Source organism: Dromiciops gliroides, chromosome 6 (assembly GCF_019393635.1).
Source record: "Dromiciops gliroides isolate mDroGli1 chromosome 6, mDroGli1.pri, whole genome shotgun sequence".
NCBI lineage: Eukaryota > Metazoa > Chordata > Mammalia > Microbiotheria > Microbiotheriidae > Dromiciops > Dromiciops gliroides.
The window spans coordinates 123,595,267-123,616,181 of record NC_057866.1 but is presented as its reverse complement, the minus strand read 5'-3'; the positions used below and the strand labels follow the sequence as shown (position 1 = coordinate 123,616,181).

Sequence of the window (20,915 nt, the reverse complement as noted above, 5' to 3'; positions counted from 1 at the left end):
AGTGTCTGAGGCCGGATTTGAACTCAGATCCTCCTGAATCCAGGGCTGGTGCTTTATCCACTGTACCACCTAGCTGCCCCCAGGAGATTGCTTCTTAATCTTTGGAGAAGATAATTAGCATCTGATAATTCCAGCTTCCAAAGCTTTTCTTTCCTTACCCACAAAGTTTTAAGTTGAACTTGGATCCAGAAACTCAATCGCACTTGAAATGAAATGTGCTAGAAAGGATGCTAGGACAAAAGTCACAAATGTGTCCCGATTTTGATTATAAATTATCATGATTATCACCAGAAATACTTGGATAACTGTCTAAAATGTAATATTGTAACAATTCATGTGGTCCTGAGAGTGACTTTCCAACCTCAGGGAATGAATTCTGGCTTCTAAATGGCCCAAGATGTTGTTGGGTCTATGGATTCTAAAATAATACAAGTATTTTTTTGGAAAAAACCTACATCAGAAGGATGCTTACATATTTGTCGATAAATGTGCTTTTACCTGTTGAATTAAGATTCCACACAAGATACTTTATTACAGACTGCAAAAAATCCAGTTTGATGGTAACTAGAAAGAATCTACATTTTAAATCTGAGGATTAAGTAAATTAGTACACTCTTCTGTTAGTTCCTTATAGCACTAGTCTTAAAATATTATCCAAACAGGGTTAGGGTTCAGTGCCCCTCCTCTGGCGATTAAAAAAAAAACCTCAAAAAACTCCTTTTTTTTTCCTTACCACAATTCTTTATTTCAAAAGTAGCACATAACTGTATATCATAGATCTCAAAACTTGTAAATGAATTGTAAAAGCCTTTCACAGCAGTTTATTTTGAGGATGACTTTCTTTTTCTGGTGGGGCAATGGGTGTTAAGTGACTTGCCCAGGGTCACACAGCTAGTAAGTATCAAGTGACTGAGGCCAGATTTGAACTCAGGTCCTCCTGAATACAAGGCTGGCACTTTATCCACTGCACCACCTAGCTGCCCCAGAGGATGACTTATTTTATCCTTCCCCACCTACTAGAATAAACTCCTGCCATGAAAAGGTCATTACCCCTTCTATAAAGATAAAAAGGAAAAACACTTTGGCACTTGTAACCCTCTAAACATCTGACACCATACTCCATTAAGGAGCATGGCCAAACCTCACCCCCTTCATTCAATTTTCCAAGGCCTTCGAAGTCATGAATCTCAGAAGCTCTCAACACAGGTTTTAACAGTTCACATCTTCCAAGTGGCAACACTGTAGCCAGGGTGGCCCCTCCACAAAGCACCTAGAAAGACAAATTCAAGTGTTACAAGGTAAAGCAGAACAAGGTAGGCCCGGAGAGGCTGAGCCCTGGAGGGTCTGCGGGTGGTAACTAAGTAGCTGGAATTGTCTCTCGCGACAGGATCCGGAACAGAGGGTGGTTTGCCCGTCCCGGGTTTAAGAGAGAAGAGTGCTTTACCCCTCTGTTCTGGCCACGTGAAGCACCATTAGCTCCAGGTGGGCAAAGCTTGAGGGGATGCAGTGCACCACAGCTGCAGAGGTAGAGTTTTGTACCTGTCTCCAGTTCGTGCGCATTCCACTATCTGGAGCTAACCCTTCATATCCTCCCTGTGTCCCTTCCCAACTCAAAAATTTCACTGCTTTTCTCTGTCTAGACTCAAACCTACAAGGGAGCTTGCTGTGCATGATGGTGGGGTGTGTTTGATGGCATCCTTTAAGTGAGAGGTAGATCAAAGGGTGAGGGGACAGTTAAAAAAGGGGGGGGGAGCTTAGGGCAATAGTGCCCGAATAAGAGAAAAGGCCCAAGTAATTCCACATGGCTTGAGCCACTTTTTCACCTAAAGTTTATTCCATTTCTGAAACTAACTCCATGTGAACAACTGCTAAAAGCACAGGCTTTTCGAGGGGGAAGTGACTTAAAACATCCCCCTTGCTTGCTGGTCGAGGAGAAGTCTAAAGATGTTGGTAGCAAATTGTGAACCAGAACTCAAGTCTGATTTGATGTTGCCTGTCTTTGCAGTTACTTACATCTGATATCTTCTGCCCCATTGTATTGACCTTAAGTGATTATAGATATTTATTCTGGGATTTAGCAATATTACCAGGTCATATCACATCAACAAACATGTATAAAGCCAGGCTTTACAAATGAAAGTAGTGCCTTTATAAAAGTACTTTATAAAGCAGTGGCTGGCCTACTATGTGCCAGGCACTGTGCCTAGCACTGTGTCTGACACACAGAGGATAAAAAGATAAACAAATACAGTTCCTACTCTAAAGGAGCTCATACTTTGAAAGGGGAGACAATAAGCTAACAACCATGTGCAAATAAGATTTCTACAGGATAAACTGAGACAATAATAGAGAGAAGGAATTAGCATTAAGAGGGATCAGGACAAGCTTCTTGCTGATGGTGGGTATTTAGCTGAGGCTAGAAGGAAGCCAGTGATGCCAGGAGGTGGATAAGGAGGGCTCATGAATGAATCAGGTGGTACATTTAGCATACTTGAGTGGAACTCACAGTTTAATTATTAGTAGAATAGTATACTACCTATTCAATTAAAATCAATTCAACCATCATTATATTAAATGAATGGATGAAAGAAAAAACGCTTATTAAAAGCACTTATTATAAGCAGATGTATAGTAGCAGCCTGGTAGGCCTGGGTCCAGTTAGGGATGCTCTGGCCCTGAGGGAGACACTATGATCATGGAGAAATACAGTTGATCAGCTTGCTGGGGTCAGTTAGAGATGACTCTTTCCTTGGAGAAGCAAAGTAGCTAATTAACCAAGTAGTGGTTAGTCAAATAATAAAGCAGGCATGTTAGGGACACCCAGAAAGCTGGGTGCCTTGAATTGACAGCATGAGCTTAGTTGGGAGCCGATCATGTTTGCTATGTGATTAGGACCAGGTGGTGACAATAATCTCAGGTTAGAAATGTGGAATTCTTATTATTCATCTATCCAAATAGCTAACATCATCGTTTTCTGGGCTGTTGTAATTTTTCAGTCTTAGATCTCTCCCCTCAACCCCTTCTCACCCCTATAAAATTGTCATCTTCTCTTTTGTTCAGGGAGTTGAAGTCAGACTTCTCCCAGCTATACCTCTATGGCTGCCTGATTAAGGAACATGCCATAAACCTGTACCTCCATGGGAGTTGAAGCACAGGCTTCTTCTCCCGGCCATGCCTCTGTGTGCCAAATAAGAAAAACTTTTACTTACATTTTGACTGGATTATGTGGAAAGTAATTCTTTGAAAGAGGAATATTTTCAGAACCAATCTAGCGGTAACAGATGGCATATTAATGCCTGGAGTCAGGACAGCATCTCTTCCTGAGTTCAAGTCTGACCTCAGCTTTCTGGTTGTGTGACCCTGGGCAAGTCACTTTATCCTGTTTGCCTCAGTTTCCTCATCTGTAAAAATGAGCTGGAGAAGTAAATGGCAAAACCACTCTAGTATCTTTGCCAAGCAAACCCCATATGGGGTCACATGACTGAAAAATGACTGAACAATATAAAAAGTGGTGTGATGAGTACTGAATATACATATAGAATAGTGGAGACAGTTTCTAATCTCAAGGAAAGACAATACATATAGGAAGTTTCAGACGGAAAGGGCTTTGGAGAAAAGCTGCAAGGAAGGAAGGAAGGAAGAAAGGAAAGAAAGAAAGAAAGAAGCAAGCAAGCATTCATTTATTAAGCACCTACCATTCATTATGTGCCAGGCATTGTGTTAAGTGCTTCATTTAATCCTTACAACAATCCTGGGAGGTAGGTGCTATTATTATCTCCATTTTACAGTCAAGGAAACTGAAGCAGAGAGAGGTTAAATGATTTGCCCAGGGTCACACAATAAGTCATCTAAGGCTGGATTTGAACTCTAAGCACATGGTAATGTATTTTTTTGGGGGGTGGCCCAATAAGGGTTAAATGACTTGTCCAGGGTTAAGTGTCAAGGGTTAAGTGACTTGTCTGAGGTCAGATTTGAACTCAGATCCTCCTGAATCCAGGGCCAGTGCTTTATCCACTGCACCACCTAGCTGCTCCATAATGCACCTTTTTAAATGTCATTCACACTGATCAAACTTTATCTATTTCTGTTGTTGAACCATTTCATATGTTAAGGACTTTGGCAGCAAGAACTTTGATTTCCTAGTTTTCCGTAGCTGTGCCTGCCAAGTAGGTAGTGCCTTTAGCAGCTACATAAGCCTCTCTGAGGGCTGATCTCCACTTGGATGATGGCTGTGGGACAGTGCTGAAAGTAGAGTCAGTGGTATGGGGTAAACACAGTAAAGACAGTCACCATGCTTTTGCCTCTCTTTGTATCCTCGGCTCTTAGTACTGAGTCTATCACATAGCAAGCATTTAATAAATGGTTGCTGACTGACTGGTTGTATTTCTGTTCTGGGATCTTTGGGGCCCAAGTTCTTGGGCTGTCTTGGGGTCTGAGAGGAGGTGCTAGCAGTGTCCTGACTCACCTGAAACATCCTGCCTCCTCTCTTTCCCTCATAGTGCCTTGCTGCTTCTGCTAGGCTGCCTCATCCCACTGGCAGAGACATTTGGTCAGCAGTTAGTGGTGTAACGATTGGAATGATGCCACCTGCTGAAGACTTACTGTAGCAAAGCTCTGCTATGAGGAGAAGGCGTCTGAGGGCAAGACATCCGGCTCTTTGGTGTCAGGAAGTGATGTTTGCTTGTGGGAGGAAGAGGGGGCAAGGCTGGTGCTCTCACTTTTTTTTCTCAGTACTTGGGTGGAAAAGGGAGCTAGAAATGTGCTCTCCCTCTAATAGATAGATGAATATAGGCCTTTCCCTTTCTCTTCACCAAATTCTTATTCTTCTTAATAAATGCTTAAAAGTCTAACTCTTGCTAAAGCTTATAATTTATTGGCTAACACTCATTAGATATTTAGACAGACTAGCTAGAATTTTAGCTCCTTTCAGAGGGGATGGCTGTCCACAGACAGATTGGAGTCAGGAGTTAGGAAGACCTGAATTCAAATGATCCTGGGTAAGTCACTTAACCCTGTTTGCCTCAATTCACTCATCTGTAAAAAATGAGCTGGAAAAGGAAATAGCAGACCACTACAGTATCTTTGACTCTGCTCCCCCACTTCCCAGTGGAATCATTGATGGCTGCAGGGGCTGGGTAGAGCATTTAAAATGCATATTTGCATTGAAGTTCTCTGACTCCAAATTTCTCACTACCATGGTAGTATCATCACTAGCTCCCTCTGTGTGTTTGTTTTTTGTACTACTGTTGTCTTTATGTAGTCTTACTCTGATGCCTTTTTGTGGCACAGAAGTTGCCTGGATCCTTGAAGTCTATGTGCCTACTTGCCCTTTCCCAAAATTCTTATGCTATTAATCAAGAAGCAATGAGAAAGGAACAGGCAGGTTTCCACAACAATGTTCTTTCATTGGCTACAGGGTTTGTTTTTGTTTTTGTTTTTTGGCGAGGCAATCGAGGTTAAGTGACTTGCCCAGCGTCACACAACTAGTGAGTGTGTAAATTGTCCGAGGCCAGATTTGAACTCAGGCCCCGGTTACAGTTTTTGAGCCACACAGTGGCTGAAGCATAAGGAATACAAGGTCCTGTGCTTATTATTTGTTATTAAAAACTTATTTGATTCCATAGATCAGATTTGTACCCCACAGGCTGTTCATCAACAATGTGACTCCGACATAGCTATAAAAATCATTCAAGAGTTCCTGAAAGATGTTACAACAGACATACTTTGTTCAACAACCCTGTGTTAAATGAGGAGCACACCATCTACCAATAGAACTTAGCTACTAGTGCTCTAAAATGTGACATCCATGTCCAGTGACCTAGTGGGCATGCTCTTAGAAGAACTGAATCCCATAAATCTTCACTAAATTCTCACTAAAAATGAAGACAAAAAGAAAAAATAAGGTAGTTGTAGCTAAATGGAAGATGGCACACAGGCTATCCTGGTAGATGCAAATAATAGAACTGGCAGAGTTGATTTTATTTGTGTACAAAGGTTACAAGCTATATCATTTATGTCTTGGACTCCTGTTGCAGTGCCTGTGATAAGCGTTTACTTTTTTTTTCAATGGAATCAAGCCTTTAAAATAAGATAATAGGAGCAGCTAGGTGATGTGGTGGATAGAGCACCAGCCCTGGATTCAGGAGGACCTGAGTTCAAATCTGGCCTCAGACACTTGACATTTACTAGCTGTGTGACCCTGGGCAAGTCATTTAACCCCCATTGCCTCACCCCCCCCCCCAAAAAAAAAGATAATAGACTTAGAGCTGAAAGAGACCATAGAGGTTATCTAATCTGATGTGCTTTATTGTACAGACAAGGAAAGTGAGGCCTAGATTGCCTTTCCAAAGTCACACAGGTAATAAGTTGCAGAACCTGAATTCAAAACAGATCCTTTGGCTCCAAATATCACTTACCTTTGCACCACATTGCTTCTCAACATGGTAAAACCTGCCAGGGTTTTTGCTTTACTGGGATAGCCTTCAAGAACTCAGGTTCACTTCTTTTCCATGATGGGGGATTGGAATAGGATTTTGTGAGGAAGAAGTAAACATGAAACTGAATTAATGTAAGGGTCAAATAAATTTCAAAAAGTAAAAAGGGTTTCTTAAGAATGAACTCTTATGGGGCAGCTAGATGGCACAGTGGATAAAGCACCGGCCCTGGATTCAGGAGGACCTGAGTTCAAATCCGGCCTCAGACCCTTGACACTTTCTAGCTGTGTGACCCTGGGCAAGTCACTTAACCCTCATTGCCCCACCAAAAAAAAAAGTTAAAAAAAAAAAAAGAATGAACTCATGATACAAAAGGGCAGTTTTCAGATGAAGAAATCAAACTTATCTATTGCCATATGAAAAAATGCTCTAAATCACTATTGATTAGAGAAATGCAAATTAAAATATCTCTGAAGTACCACCTCACACCTATCAGATTGGTTAATATGACAAAAATGGAAAATAATAAATGTTGGAGAAGCTGTCGAAAAATTGGAACACTAATGCATTGTTGGTGGAGCTATGAACAGACCCAACCATTCTGGAGAGCCCAAAGGGCTATGGGACTGTGCATACTCTTTGACCCAATAATAGCACTACTAGGTCTGTATCCCAAAGAGATCATAGAAGATGGAAAAGGACCCATATGTACAAAAATATTTATAGCAGCATTTTTTGTTGTGGCAAATAATTGGAAATCAAGAGAATGCCCATCAATTGTGGAATGGCTAAACAAGTTGTGGTATATGAATGCTATGGAATACTATTGTGCTATAAGAAATGATGAGCAGGAGGATTTCAGAGAAACCTGGAAGGACTTACATCAACCCGATGCTGACTGAGAGGAGCAGAACCAGGAGAACATTGTACACAGTAACATCAACATTGTGTGATGATCAACTGTGATAGACTTGGCTCTTCTCAGCAGTGCAATGATCCAAAACAATTCCAAAGAACTCACGATAGAAAATGTTCTCCACAACCAGAAAAAAGAACCGTGGACTCTGAATGCAGATAGAATGATATTGCTTCTACTTTTTGGCTGTTTTTTTTTCTTTTTTGAGGTTTTTCCCTTATGTTCTGATTCTCCTTTTACAACATGACTAATGCAGAAATATGTTTAATGTGATTGTACATATATAACCTATATCAGATTGCTTTCTGTCTTGGGGAGGGGGGAGGCAAAGGAGGGTGGGAGAAAAATTTGGAACTAAAAATCCTATGAAAACAAATGTTGAAAACTATCTTTACATGTAACTGGAAAATAATTAAATGCTCATGATAAAACAAAACAAAAAAGTATAAATAATGAAGTAATCCCTACTCACAAGGAGATTGTATTCTAATGGGGAAGATATACATACATACACATATATCTAATATCATAAGTAAAAGATGAATAAATATAATAAAAACACAATAAATATAAGGTTAAAAAAAAGAATTAATACATATAGTTAATACATTTAGATCAGAGGCACCTGGGAATGGAAAAGAAATTATATCCTTCCCCAAACCTATTACCCCTTAATAGTGACTAATTTTAGTACTTCAGAATTTGTTGCATTTTTAAATCATAAAAGTATTTTCCTATTTTCCAGTTACATGTAAATATGATTTTCAACATTTGTTTTCATAAGATTTTTAATTCTGAATTTTTTTCCCTCCCTCCCTCCCTTCCCTCCTCCCCAATACAGAAAGCAATCTGATATAGGTTATATATGTACAATCACATTAAACATATTTCTGCATTAGTCATGTTGTAAAAGAAGAATCAGAACAAAAGGAAAAAACCTCAAAAAAGAAAAAACAAAAACAACAGTAGAAACAGTATGGTTCAATCTGCATTCAGAATCCACAGTTCTTTTTTCTGGATGGGGAGAAGAACATTTTCCATCATGAATCCTTTGGAATTGTCTTGGATCATTGTATTGCTGAGAAGAGCTAAGTCTATCACAGTTGATCATCACACAATGTTGATGTTACTGTGTACAATGTTCTTCTGGTTCTGCTCATTTCACTCAGCATCAGTCCACTTAAGTCTTTCCAGGTTTTTCTGAAATTTGCCTGCTCATCATTTCTTATAGCACAATAGTATTCCGTGACATTCATATACCACAACTTGTTTAGCCATTCCTCAATTGATGGGCATCCCTTTGATTTCCAGTTCTTTGCCACCACAAAAAGAGCTGCCATAAATATTTTTGTACATGTGGGTCCTTTTCCCTCTTCTAATCTCTTTGGGATTCAAACCTAGAAGTGCTATTATTGGGTCAAAGGGTATGCACAGTCCCAGAGCCCTTTGGGCATAGTTCCAAATTGCTCTCCAGAATGGTTGGATCAATTCTCAAGAATTTGTTGCATTAAAAAAAACTGTCATTGAAGAGAACAGAAGGCAGTTCATGGCCAAGTATAGACAAGCTTTAGTGTATAATAATGAATTTGGTCCGTAAAGCTGAACTTAGACTAAACTTTTTTTTTTATTATTTAAAAATTTTTTTTTTTTTTTTAGTGAGGCAATTGGGGTTAAGTGACTTGCCCAGGGTCACACAGCTAGTAAGTGTTAAGTGTCTGAGGCTGGATTTGAATTCAGGTACTCCTGACTCCAGGGCCAGTGCTCTATCCACTGCGCCACCTAGCGGCCCATAGACTAAACTTTAAAGAAAGAAGGGCCAAACAAACTATGTGATGGAGATTCGTGCTTTCATGTATAATTCCCATTTTCTCCTTTGTATGTAGAAATGCCTATTTTGTTGGTATCTGTCAGGCATAAAAAAAAAAAGAAAAAAAGAAAAAGAAATACCATTTGTGATTTCTTCAGTGCTGGCACGTCTGCCATTGACAGAAATCGTATCCACATCCTATTAGGTGGCCATGAGTTGCTGGATCCAGAAAAACTTTGTCCCTTGTGAACCTTCTTCTTCTGAGTCTCTCCAAAATGATGAAATCTGAAGCATGGATCCATACTTGAGGACTTCCTATCTTGGTACAACCTGCCTGAGCTTTTATCCATTTGTAACACCCTTTGAGAGTCCCGTGTCACTTCCATGTCACTGTAAGGCATTTGAGTCTAATTCAATGAGGGAAGCAAGGTAACTAAGGTATCTATGAAGACAAATGAACAAATCCACATTTCAGTTCCTGCCAAAGGGTTAAAGTGAGGAATGATATGGGAAAAGGAGGATGAAAGGAGTAGAGAGGTCACCTCTAATGAATGAGAGATGTCAATAGTGATAATCTTCTGTATATTATATTATGAAGAGAGAGTTTAGACTTACATTTAGTCTTTTCTACTTGCAAGTGGGATAGGTTGTTGTTATTGGTTTTGTTTTGGTTTTTTGCCTGTAGAAATAGTGCTATTCATTTTTCATTAATGTGACAATTACCTGAAGCAAAAAGGATTATTTTAAATCCCTGGCTTGCTTGCTTTTTTTTTTGCTGAGTTAGACATCTGTGTGATGTAATTCCCATGGTGCTGAGCAGGCTCCTTAATTATGGAAGCCAATGAATATTTTTTATAGGGTAATGCCCCAGAAAAGCTAGATAACATGAATGAGTGAGGCTATACAACCAGAGGCAAAAGCTGATTCAGTGTTTCTGTTGCACAGAGCTATTAATTTACATAGAGAATACAGTTTTGTCAAATGTAATTAAGCAATAAGCTAGAAAATAGAGGGGGCTTTATTGTCAGCTAAGTGCCTACTCAGGATATTGCAAAAGCATCAAGCAGATTTCAAATGTTAATCTGATGAAATTAGGTTTTCAAAAGTATGGTTGGTATGCCTATAAAAATTAAACCCAATTTATTTAGTCAGCCTCTTAAAATATAATAATAAGATAAAATATTTTATAATAAACTATGACTTTCTAGGGTGATTTGATTGAATTAAAGCACAAATATGGAGAACCGTAATTGCTAGAGAAATTGACAAGAATATTTCTCTGGTATCTTCCCAATAAGGATTTCATCTTTAATTACTCCTTTCTCCAACCATATCTAAGCTTTCAAAAGTAAAATTATATTTTCATGGACAGTCTTCATTTGTAGTTCAAGATAGAAAATTTTACTTTCAAGTCAATTTTGGGGAGACTTAGCATGTATTTACCTCAGGAAAAAAAATCAATGTTGTTTACCACACAAAGGCCTATTTAGTTTATAATGCTGATGAAATTTTATGCTTTTGAAATATAACATGGTAGAAAACTGCTGCAATTCACCAAAATGGAAAAGAACAATAAAACTGAATTAGAAATTTGTGTGTATGTGTATTTGAATGCTCAATGAATGAAGAATTCTTCTTAATGAAAAAGCTTTTCTTAGAGTAAGATGAGGGGATACATGCAGACTTTTTGGTAATTTTTTTTTAAAGTGAGGCAATTGGGGTTAAGTGACTTGCCCAGGGGTCACACAGCTAGTAAGTGTTAAGTGTCTGAGGCTGGATTTGAACTCAGGTACTCCTGACTCCAGGGCTGGTGCTCTATTCATTGGGCCACCTAGCTGCCCCCTTTTTGGTAATTTTAAATAAATCTTCTACATACTGTCAAATGCTTTAGAGATAGTTCTTTATAAGGTCTAATTTAATTTAAAAAAAAACTTGTGATTTTCCTTTTATCTGATGAAGATTTATCACTGTACAATTCATATGCTTATCAGCCGGATAATAGGGCCTGGAAAAGTGAAACCAAGAACTGCCGAGGTTAAAAAAAAAATGTGTGTATACCTGTTTAAAAAAAATACCTGAGGCAGAATAAAAAGAACTAAAGGCAATGAAAATGGAAAAGTTGGAAGGACCGTGTGTGCATATCTGTAAGTGTCTATCCCCTCCCCCTTCTCTTACTGAGGACAGCCTCAGTTTGGAGAGCACTTCAACCCCACCAGGGTGGGAGCTGATCCTTCCACCATGGAGTTTCCATGGAAGCTAATGAGGGCTGTGATAGGCATGAGGAATGTCACTAGAGTCGATGTGGGTTTGGTTTTGATGAATTAGGAAAACAGTATCAATCAGCATCTGATGGGGTCTGAAACTCAAACATGTTGTTTAAATGTGCCAGATTACATTTATATTCTTTTTCTAGATTTCCTCCTAGAAACTAAACTGTTCACTCTTGAATCTCAGTTTTGACTGTGTACCCATCTCTGAAGGTTCCTCCTGCTTGTCTTCTTTGCCTTTCATCCAAACTTTATCAAAGGTGAACTTCCTTACTGTCCTTCCTTCCTGAATTAACCCAGGTGCTAGCCTGAGTAAGCCCCACTTTAAGAATTCCTGAGATACCCTGGGCAAGTCACTTAACCCCCATTGCCCAGCAAAAAAAAAAAAAAAGAATTCCTGAGATAGGGGCGGCTAGGTGGCTAGGATAAAGCACTGGCCCTGGATTCAGGAGGACCTGAGTTCAAATCCGACACTTAACACTTACTAGCTGTGTGACCCTGGGCAAGTCACTTAACCCCAATTGCCTCACTAAAAAAACAAACAAAAAAAATGAGAAGAAAAAAAAATAGGGAAGTACAGCTTGAAAAGGAAAAAAAAAGAATTCCTGAGATAGGAGAGGCCTAGGTCTGCACTTTGGAGTACACATGTCTGCCTGGGACTTTACAATATAGGTAATAAAGAGAGAGGAAGGAAGGATGTAGTGGAGGAGTGTTGGATAAGATAGTTCCTAGTGTCAACCTACAAGTGGCACCAGAATCCCAAGACAGGCTGATTGCTATCCAGAATGGTTTTGCAGTAGTATATGGAAGGGGAAAGTAGCAGGCAATTGCAAGTTAAACATGCAAAACTTGGGGAATTTCTTTGTTCTAGCCAGAATCCAATTTTTTGATGAAACATGTACTAGCTTGCCTCATTTCAGTTTGACCAACATCAGTCGTTAAGGAATGGAGAAAATATGAATTTTGGATTAGATAAACAAGAACATTTTTAAATGATGATCTTTTGCCCAGGGTACAACTTATAAGCCTGAGGAATCACAGAATTTTAGAAATGAAAGATCCCTTGGCAATCATCTAATCCAACCTTGCCATTTATGTGAGGAACTAAAGAACAAATGAGTGTAGTAACTGGTTCAAAGTCACACAGGTGTAATTAATAGACGATTTAATATTAGAATGCAGGCCTCTTTACAGTACCATTTTCACTCTGCCTCCCCCCCCCCCATTACACTATTGTATGATTAGTGTTTTAATTATTTTCTTTCAGTCATACTTGGATTTTTTGCCTTATATAAATGTTCTTGAATTTAATTATCTCCCCCTTTTATTGTTTTATCTAAATGTTCTAGAGTATCTTATTATTTCCTGTCATTTTACTGTCTGGTTCCTAGTTTAAAATGACAGCTTACTAGGAATAGTTTGAGTTTCAGTCAGAGGAAGTTCAGGATTAATACGCCTACCTAAACCATAATTGGGATTGTTTTCCTATTCCTGGACAGTTGAATTGGTCAGATTGCTCACAGGCATGCCAGAGAATGTTTTGGCAGAATACTAAATTCTGGATGCTGCAGTCCCTACTTTTCATTGTAATACTTTTATGCAAAGTGTACCATAAAGTGAGCAATATTTTCCTACAGAAACAGTGTTAATGGGAAATATCACATTCCTGAGCAAGACTTGGAATCAAATGAACCATAAATAGGATTAATGATGCACTATAAAAGTATAGAAATTATAAGTATAATTACATTAATTTAAAATAGTAAAACCATGCTATTAAAAGTACTATAAAATGTGCATAAATTAATATATACATTGATTATATGAGAAGTCCCCATGTACTATAATCAAATAACCATAGATAACAAACTTGCTTTCATCTAAAATCTTTTCCTTTCTCATTCTTTGCTTTTCAGACTCTCACTGAGCCCCAGTGACACAACTTCCCTGGTTTTCCATAAATGGCTGCACTTTCATTCCCCCTGACTCACTGTTTGAGGTGGGGACAGGTGGAATACTCCTTTGCTTCCTCTTGCCCCTTTCAGGTTTTTCTCTACTACCATTACTCAGTAATCTCTTCACTCTTCAGATTCATTCGATTCATATCAGTCAAAATTCTTGTAGCTCTTGTCTGCTGCCCTCCTGGACACTTTCCTTCCTCAGTTACATTCAGTTCCTGGTTCAACGTCTTTCTTTCCTTCCCAACCCCTACCCTCATACTAGGGGACTTCAAGATACATACAGGTGCTCCCTCCAATCGTCTGACCTCTGGGTTTCTCAGTTTACTCATTTCACGTGACCTGTTCCTCCATCACCCTTCTCAACCACACACAAAGATGGGTCATACATACCCTTTATCTTGCCACCACTCCCAAATGTACCACTCTCATGTTCATGAACTCTGAAATTCCCATAGCTGATCATAATCTATCATGATTCTGTCTTTTTCTTTGGCTTACAACTCTAATCCCTGTTCTTCTATACCATGAGCTCAATCCCACTAGCTACATTCTCCTTTCTTCCCCATTGTGTCCCCTCACCAGTTGAACCCTATACTGTCTTCTCCTCTTGAGACCCTTGAGGGCTTGGCAGGGCAAAATCAGCATTTTGAGCCCTAGCCTTGGACTGTTCCCATCATCTACTGCCTCCATTCTTGCATACATGCTTTGGAACAAAGCTGGACAAAATCATGAAATCATGCTGACTGGGCAAACTACAAATTTATGTTATATATCTTTAATTGGGTCTTCACTGCTTAAAAGCAATTCTTTTCTACCTCCTTAATTAATCCACTATCTCATTCACTATGGTAGCTCTTCCAAACCTTTTCACATCCTTCTTCAAACCTTCCATGACTTTTCTTCCTCCAACTCTCTCAGCTGAGAGTCTTCCTGCATATTTTACTAAAGATATTGAGGCCATTTACCTAGAACTCCCTCTTTTCCCTTTCTTTTCCTCCTGTATCATGCAGATGCCTTTTGCCACTATCTCCTCCATTACCCCTGTGTTTCCTTGCCAAGGTAAACCTTCTACATGTACAAGTGATCTCATTCTGTCCTATCTTCTTCTTCAGCCTGTGAGCAGCTAGGTGGTACAGAGCACTGGCCCTGAAGTTGGGAGGACCTGAGTTCAAATTTGACCTCAGACACTTACTAGTTGTGTGACCCTGTTCAAGTCACTTAACCCAATTGCCTTCAACATCTGGGGCTATCTCCAGTCCTCCGGATATATATCTCAACACTGGACCCAGATGGCTCTGGAGGAGAGAGTGAGGTTGGTGACCTTGCACAGCCCTCCTTCACTTAAATCCAATTCACTGCAAGTCATAACATCACCTTCTGATGTCATGGTCCTCTTTGAGAATGAAGGACAAACAAAAAACAACAATCTTCTCCAGTCTGTTTCTTTCATTCTCACTCTTTCACTTATATTTCCTCCTATCTATACCATCCCCCCCCTCTTGCTACCTCCCCTATTACTGTTGAGGGTACTACCATCCTCCCAGGCACCAGGGCTTGCCACCTAGGGGTCATCCTTGAGTCCTCACTTTTTTCCATCCCCCACATCTGATCTGTTGCCATGGTCAGTTGATTTCACCCTTCTAACATCCCCTTCTCTCTGACACTGCCTCCACCCTAGTTCAGGTCTTCATCACCTCATGTCTGCACTATTTCAAGAGCCTGCAGATTGGTTTATTGCTTCAAATCTCCTCATAGCAGTCCAACCTCCAATCACTTGTCAAAATTATTCTAAGTCTACAGTTTGACCATGTTACTCCTCTATCAAGTCCAGTGATTTCCTATCACCTCCAGGATTAAATAGAAAACCCTCTTTCATTCACCCTTCATAACCTGACTTCTCCCCCTGCTCCATCATTCCAGCCTTCTATGCCTTACACCTATTGCCCCAATAGTCTATGATCCAGTAACATTGGCTTCCTTGCTGTTCTTCTGACTAGATATTCCATCTCCTGACTGGGCATTTTCACTGGCTGCTCCCATATCTAGAATGTTCTTCTTCATCTCTGTCTCCTGGCTTTTCTGGCTTCATTCAAGTCCTAGCTAAAATCCCACCTTCTCTGAAGTCTTTTCTTTTCCCCCTTGATGCCTTGCCTCTGAGATTATCTCCATTTTGTTCTGTTTATAGTTGGTTTTTACCTAATTGTTTGCATGTTCTCTCCTTCATTAGACTGAGCATATTGAGGTCAAGGACTATCTTTTGTCTTTCTTTGTAGCCCCAGCACTTGGCACACTGCTTCACACATACTAGGCACTTATTAAATGCTTATTGAATGACTATACAGATCCTTGAATACTGCAAAGATTTGTAAGTTTGTCAGTATGGGCTCTTCTTCCACAAATACAGATCCTAACCCCTCTGTGATTTAGTTGATAACTTTAAAGAGTTGTTGTTGTACAATAAAGGAAATGAATATGATATAATTAAAATGACCAATCTTGACAATAATGTGATAAATGTCAGATGGCTAAGTCTCTGGGTCAGTTTCTTGACTCTTTTTCTTTGATATAAGGGAAGGCTTAGGCTAGGGTGATGCCAGGGGTATATCTGGAAATGATTGGGAAGTAAAAACAAAAGGCATCAATAAAGCTTTTTGTTTTAAAGCAGTGTTGTTGCTGATGGTTATGATCCAATTTTTTCCACTGAAAAGCATTTTTTCCTTTTTTTTTATTTGGGTAGGGAAATTAGGGTTAAGTGACTTGCCCAGGGTCACACAGCTAGTATGTGTCAGGTGTCTGAGGCCGGATTTGAACTCAGGTCCTCCTGAAGAAAAGCATTTTTAAAAAGTAACATTTTTCTCCTTTGCTCTTTCCTTATCTGCTGCATTTATTCAAAGCTACTCAGTATCTCTCTAAATAAAGATCATAGAAACTGATTTCAAATTCAATATTTATTAAATACCTGTTCAATGCAGTGTTAGTTCCTAAAGATAGAAATATTACCCACAAAATGAAAAAATCTGTAACCTCAAAGACCCTGGAGGTCTTTTTTCGGCTTAATAAATCAACAAAGCACAAGATCTTTGATAGGATTAAATGGAAAATACTAGGTACTATGGTGACATTACACATTAACAGGAAGTATTTGATAAACCCTGTCACAAGTGATGCTTTGGTACCTAAAGGCTGACAGCCATGACAATTACCAAAAAAATGTAGGACTCCATTTATTTTGCAAATTCTCATAAACTGTTTTAGAAGGGGTTAAGGTTTGAGAATGTGGCTGGGGATACCCTCCTCAGATTTCTGTGCTCTGAAAGTCGTAACTGGATTTCAGAATAGGAAATCAGGCTTCGTGTTTCCAGAATCAGTTTGTAGAGAGACTTTGCCAGAGGACCTGAATTCAACAAACATTTATTAGCTTTCTGCTTTGTATAAAGCTTCATGCTCCAGGCTATGGCTACAGTTGAAGGATAACACCCTTGTACTTACATTGTATTTGGTGAAAATGTATGACCATAAGTTATACATTATACAAGCTAGAGGGAGATGGAAACAACCCATCTCTGCTAGGAAAATGTAAGGAGAGTGAGAATGCTTTCTTTCAAGTGCGTGGGAGAGGGAGAATCACAGAAAGCTTCATAGAGAAAGAGGCACTTGATCGAAGCCTAGAATGAAGAGGATTCTAAAAGGCAGTGATTGAAGAGGAAATGCATTCCAGCCGTGTTAGTGAATTCATAGTTATTAAAGGAGTATTTCTTTTTTCCTGTCTAATAAAAACAAATACAACAATGCTCATTTATATAGCACTTTAATGTTTGCAAAGCACTTTATAGACATTATTTCAATCCTATGAAGTAGGTGATATCTTCACTTTCCAGATGAGGAAACTGAGGCTGAGAGAAGTTAAGTGGTCAGGGTCACACAGCTAGAGAGTGTCTGAAGCAAGATTTGAACTTGGGTCTTCCTGTCTCCAAGTCTAGCATTCTGTCCCTAACTCCATGCTGCCTCTAGAACCTGGCAGAGATGAGGGAGAGAAATATATTTTGGCTGGTTAAGAAAAGAAATAGATTTGTCCTTTTGCAGTGGTTTGGTGGTGGGAATGGAAGGTGCCCAGATGTTTGAAGAGCTTGGGACACAAAAGACTTGGTGACAGAAATGGAATGCTTATGGACAGGAGAGAGGATAATTCATGAAATGTGTATTTTTAAATACTTCTATCCATGTCTTCCTGATTTCAAATCCAATGCTTTATTTATTATGTAACACTGCCTGACTTTGGGGGAGGCCTGTGTAACAAAGATTATCATAGGAATATATTTTAAATCATTCATTGATTTGGAGGCACTTGGTGGAACATCGTATAGAGGACTGGGCATGAGTCAAGAAGACTCGAGTTCAAATCCAGCCTCAGACAATTATTGTGTCATTTAAACTTTGCCTCAGTTATCTCATTTCTAAAGTGGGGATAATAACAACACCTATGTTTCAGGGTTTTTGTGAGGATCAAATGAGATAATATTTGTAAAGTGCTTAGCAGAGGACCTGGCACAGAGTAGGTGCTCAATGAACACTTGTTCCCTCCCTTTCTTCCTCTGTTAGAGTGAAGATACATACCTCCGGTGCATAATAACAAGATGTCTCATCAGTATCTGAAACTCATAATGCCCCAAACTGAACTCATTATCTTTTCCCCCAAATCCTCCCCTCTTCCAAACTTCCCTGTTACTGTGGAGGATGTCACCATTCTCTCAGCCACCTAGGTTTGAAACCCAAGTGTCATCACTGACTTCTCACTCTTTCTTATCTCACCCCTATATCCAGTCTGTTGTCAAGTCCTGTCATTTCTACCTTTGTGACATCTTTCCAATAGGTCCTTTTTTTCCCCTCTGACACTACCACGGTCTAGTCCCTTATTAACTTATAGCTGAACTATTACAATAGTTTGCTGGTTGGTCTCCCAGTCCATTCAGCTAGATATTCACCTCCCTAAAGCTAAAGTCTGTCTATGCCATAGCCCTATCAACTTGAGTGGCTCCTTATTACCTCTAGGATCAAATTTGAAGAATCTGGTTTGGAGTTTAAAGTTCTCTATAACCTGGCTTTGCCCCCCCCACTCCCTTCCCTCATCTACACTGTGGTGGATCCCTTTCTGTTCCTTGAACTAGACAATCCATTTTCCAACTCTGGGCATTTTCACTTGCTGTTCCCCATGGCTGAACCTTTTTCCTTCCTCATCTCTAGACCTCCTAATTTCTCTGGCTTCCTTCAAGTCTTGTTCTGATTCCTCTTAATGCTAATGCCTTCCTTTTGTTGTTAATCTTCATTGTATCCTGTATGAACTTTGTTTGTACACAGTTGTTTGCATGTTGTCTTCCATTAGACAATAAACTCTTTGAAAGCAGGGACTAGTTTTGTTTGTTTGTTTGTTTTTGCCTTTCTTTGTATCCCCACAATTCAACACAGTGCCTGGCATATACCAGAGACTTAATAAATGCGAGTGGATCCTGTACTGAGCTGCAAGTCAGGAAGTCTAGAGTTCAAATCTAGTTTTAGACACTACTATGCGACTCTGGGTAAGTCACTTAATCTTTGTCTGCTTTAGTTTCTTCATCTGTAAAATGGGGATAATATCCTTTTCTTACAAATTCTATAAAAAAGACACACTTTTCAACCACATGAGATAAATGTGAAGCATTTTGCAGACCATATAGCATTATACAATTGTTAGTTTTTATTTTTGTTATTGTTTATTCAAAAGGATCCAGAGACCCTTTCAGTAAAGGGTCCGATGGAGAAGAATACTACTATACTACTAAGGAGATCCTATATTTTGGATGAGAGATGTGAAAGCTCTATATTATTAAAAATTTAGGAGACTTTTGTGCTTTGAAAACATTTCCAGCAGCTTGGTTATAGGGCACTTTGTTCATTCAGTTTCTACCTGTAGTTTCCATTAAATACAACATTCCTATCTTCCATGGCATTAGCTCTTGCACAGCTATAATAAACTACGCCAAAGGTTCCCAAACTGTATATTGGTTTTCGTTATGGGCCTGGGTACCTCATTTGAATGGCCCTGGGTACCCCAGAAGTTTTGTGGGGTAAATCAAAAGAATCTTCTCCTTGAGAAACTAAACCCAAGGACAAACACATCTAACCACTCTCCCCCACCCTTTGGGGAGATAAGATTGGGTGTGGCTGCTGCCTTTGTGGTGTGAGGAACAGAGAGATGGCTTGAGAGATCCAGAGCCACCCCTCACCCAACTTCCCCCAGTCACCACTAGTGGGGGATGGTCCTCCCCCAATAGGAGAACTTTCTACAGTCAAACAATCACCTCATCGGACCACTATCGGACCTCTATAAAATTATCTGTCTGTCTCCTGCTCGAGGAGATAGGTATCTCAGAGCCATTTCTCTGTGCCATGCCTTCTCCCCATGAGAAGAAGTCCAAGGATTTCTTTCTTGGTTTCCTTTCCCTAGGCCTAAATAAACTATTATTTTATTCTAATTGGATTTGTGTGTAAGAGGGTGTAACTCTTTAAAGGGGAATTCCTAAGGACCCCTGTCCCAAACCCCCACCTATTTCCCTGTAACAGTTTTCATTGTGTAACTTTTTTTCTTAACCATTAGGAAAAGGATCATGATAAACTTTGAGATTAGGACACAGATGCAAAGTCCACTTTGGATGTCCTCAAAGCACACGTGTCAAGATGAAGAAAGAAGTGTTGAGATAAACTGAGGCCTGAACTCTGATCCCTGCCTGTCTCCCCAGCCCCCTTCCCAAATGATTCCTTCTTAGAGGCTTAGTTGAAATACTTCCTCCTCTCAGCTTTCTCAAATCTTCCAGGTTCTGAACTAGTTCCTTGGTTTTATGCCCGCCCCACAGGATGTTACCAAATTTTTTTACCCAATTAAATTCACTTCCTGTTTTAGTCACTCCAATTGATCAAGAACTTTCCCAAAATTAGTCTGAAAGGCATGATTGATTGAGAAATTATCCGTTTAAGTTATTAATTTAGGATTTTGTCACTTACTTTAGGTGGGGTGAAATAATTTGCTTGATATCTTCATTCAATTCCTACCCTTACAACTAGTTATATCTGGTGCTTTCTTGCCCCCCTCAACAGCCACCCCCCTCCCCAATCTGGTGCTTATCAAATGTTGGACACCTGCTGGTGCATTGGATGAAACTGAAATACAGTGTGAAGCAAGGAGAAATATATGTCTCACATTCAAAACATATATTCTCCTTTCTTTGACTTTGTTATAGAAGCTCTCTCACATCCTCTGTTACCACGAGGCCATGAGTTGGCACAAATTAGTCAGTGTGAGTTCAGCACTGTGTTTTGTGTGTTCCATTTGAAGGTTAGTTAAGTTTTATGTTTTACCCAGTATCAAACAGGTGAATTATTAGTCATAAAATAGCTCATTTTTCTTATCCCTGTTAGCCTGTAAGGTAATTTAAATTACTCAAAAAATTCAGATCTGCATTTTTTTTCTTTATTAGAGCATTGACAAACATCTTCAGA

General features: G+C 39.5%; 1 non-coding gene across 1 annotated transcript; it reads right to left on the bottom strand.

The window, feature by feature from the left end:
* Window positions 1-1,369: 1,369 nt before the first annotated feature.
* On the bottom strand, window positions 1,370-1,490 carry LOC122733166. The gene has a single exon (XR_006353758.1). It is a non-coding gene; the product is annotated as a small nucleolar RNA SNORA26 (small nucleolar RNA).
* Window positions 1,491-20,915: the final 19,425 nt, after the last annotated feature.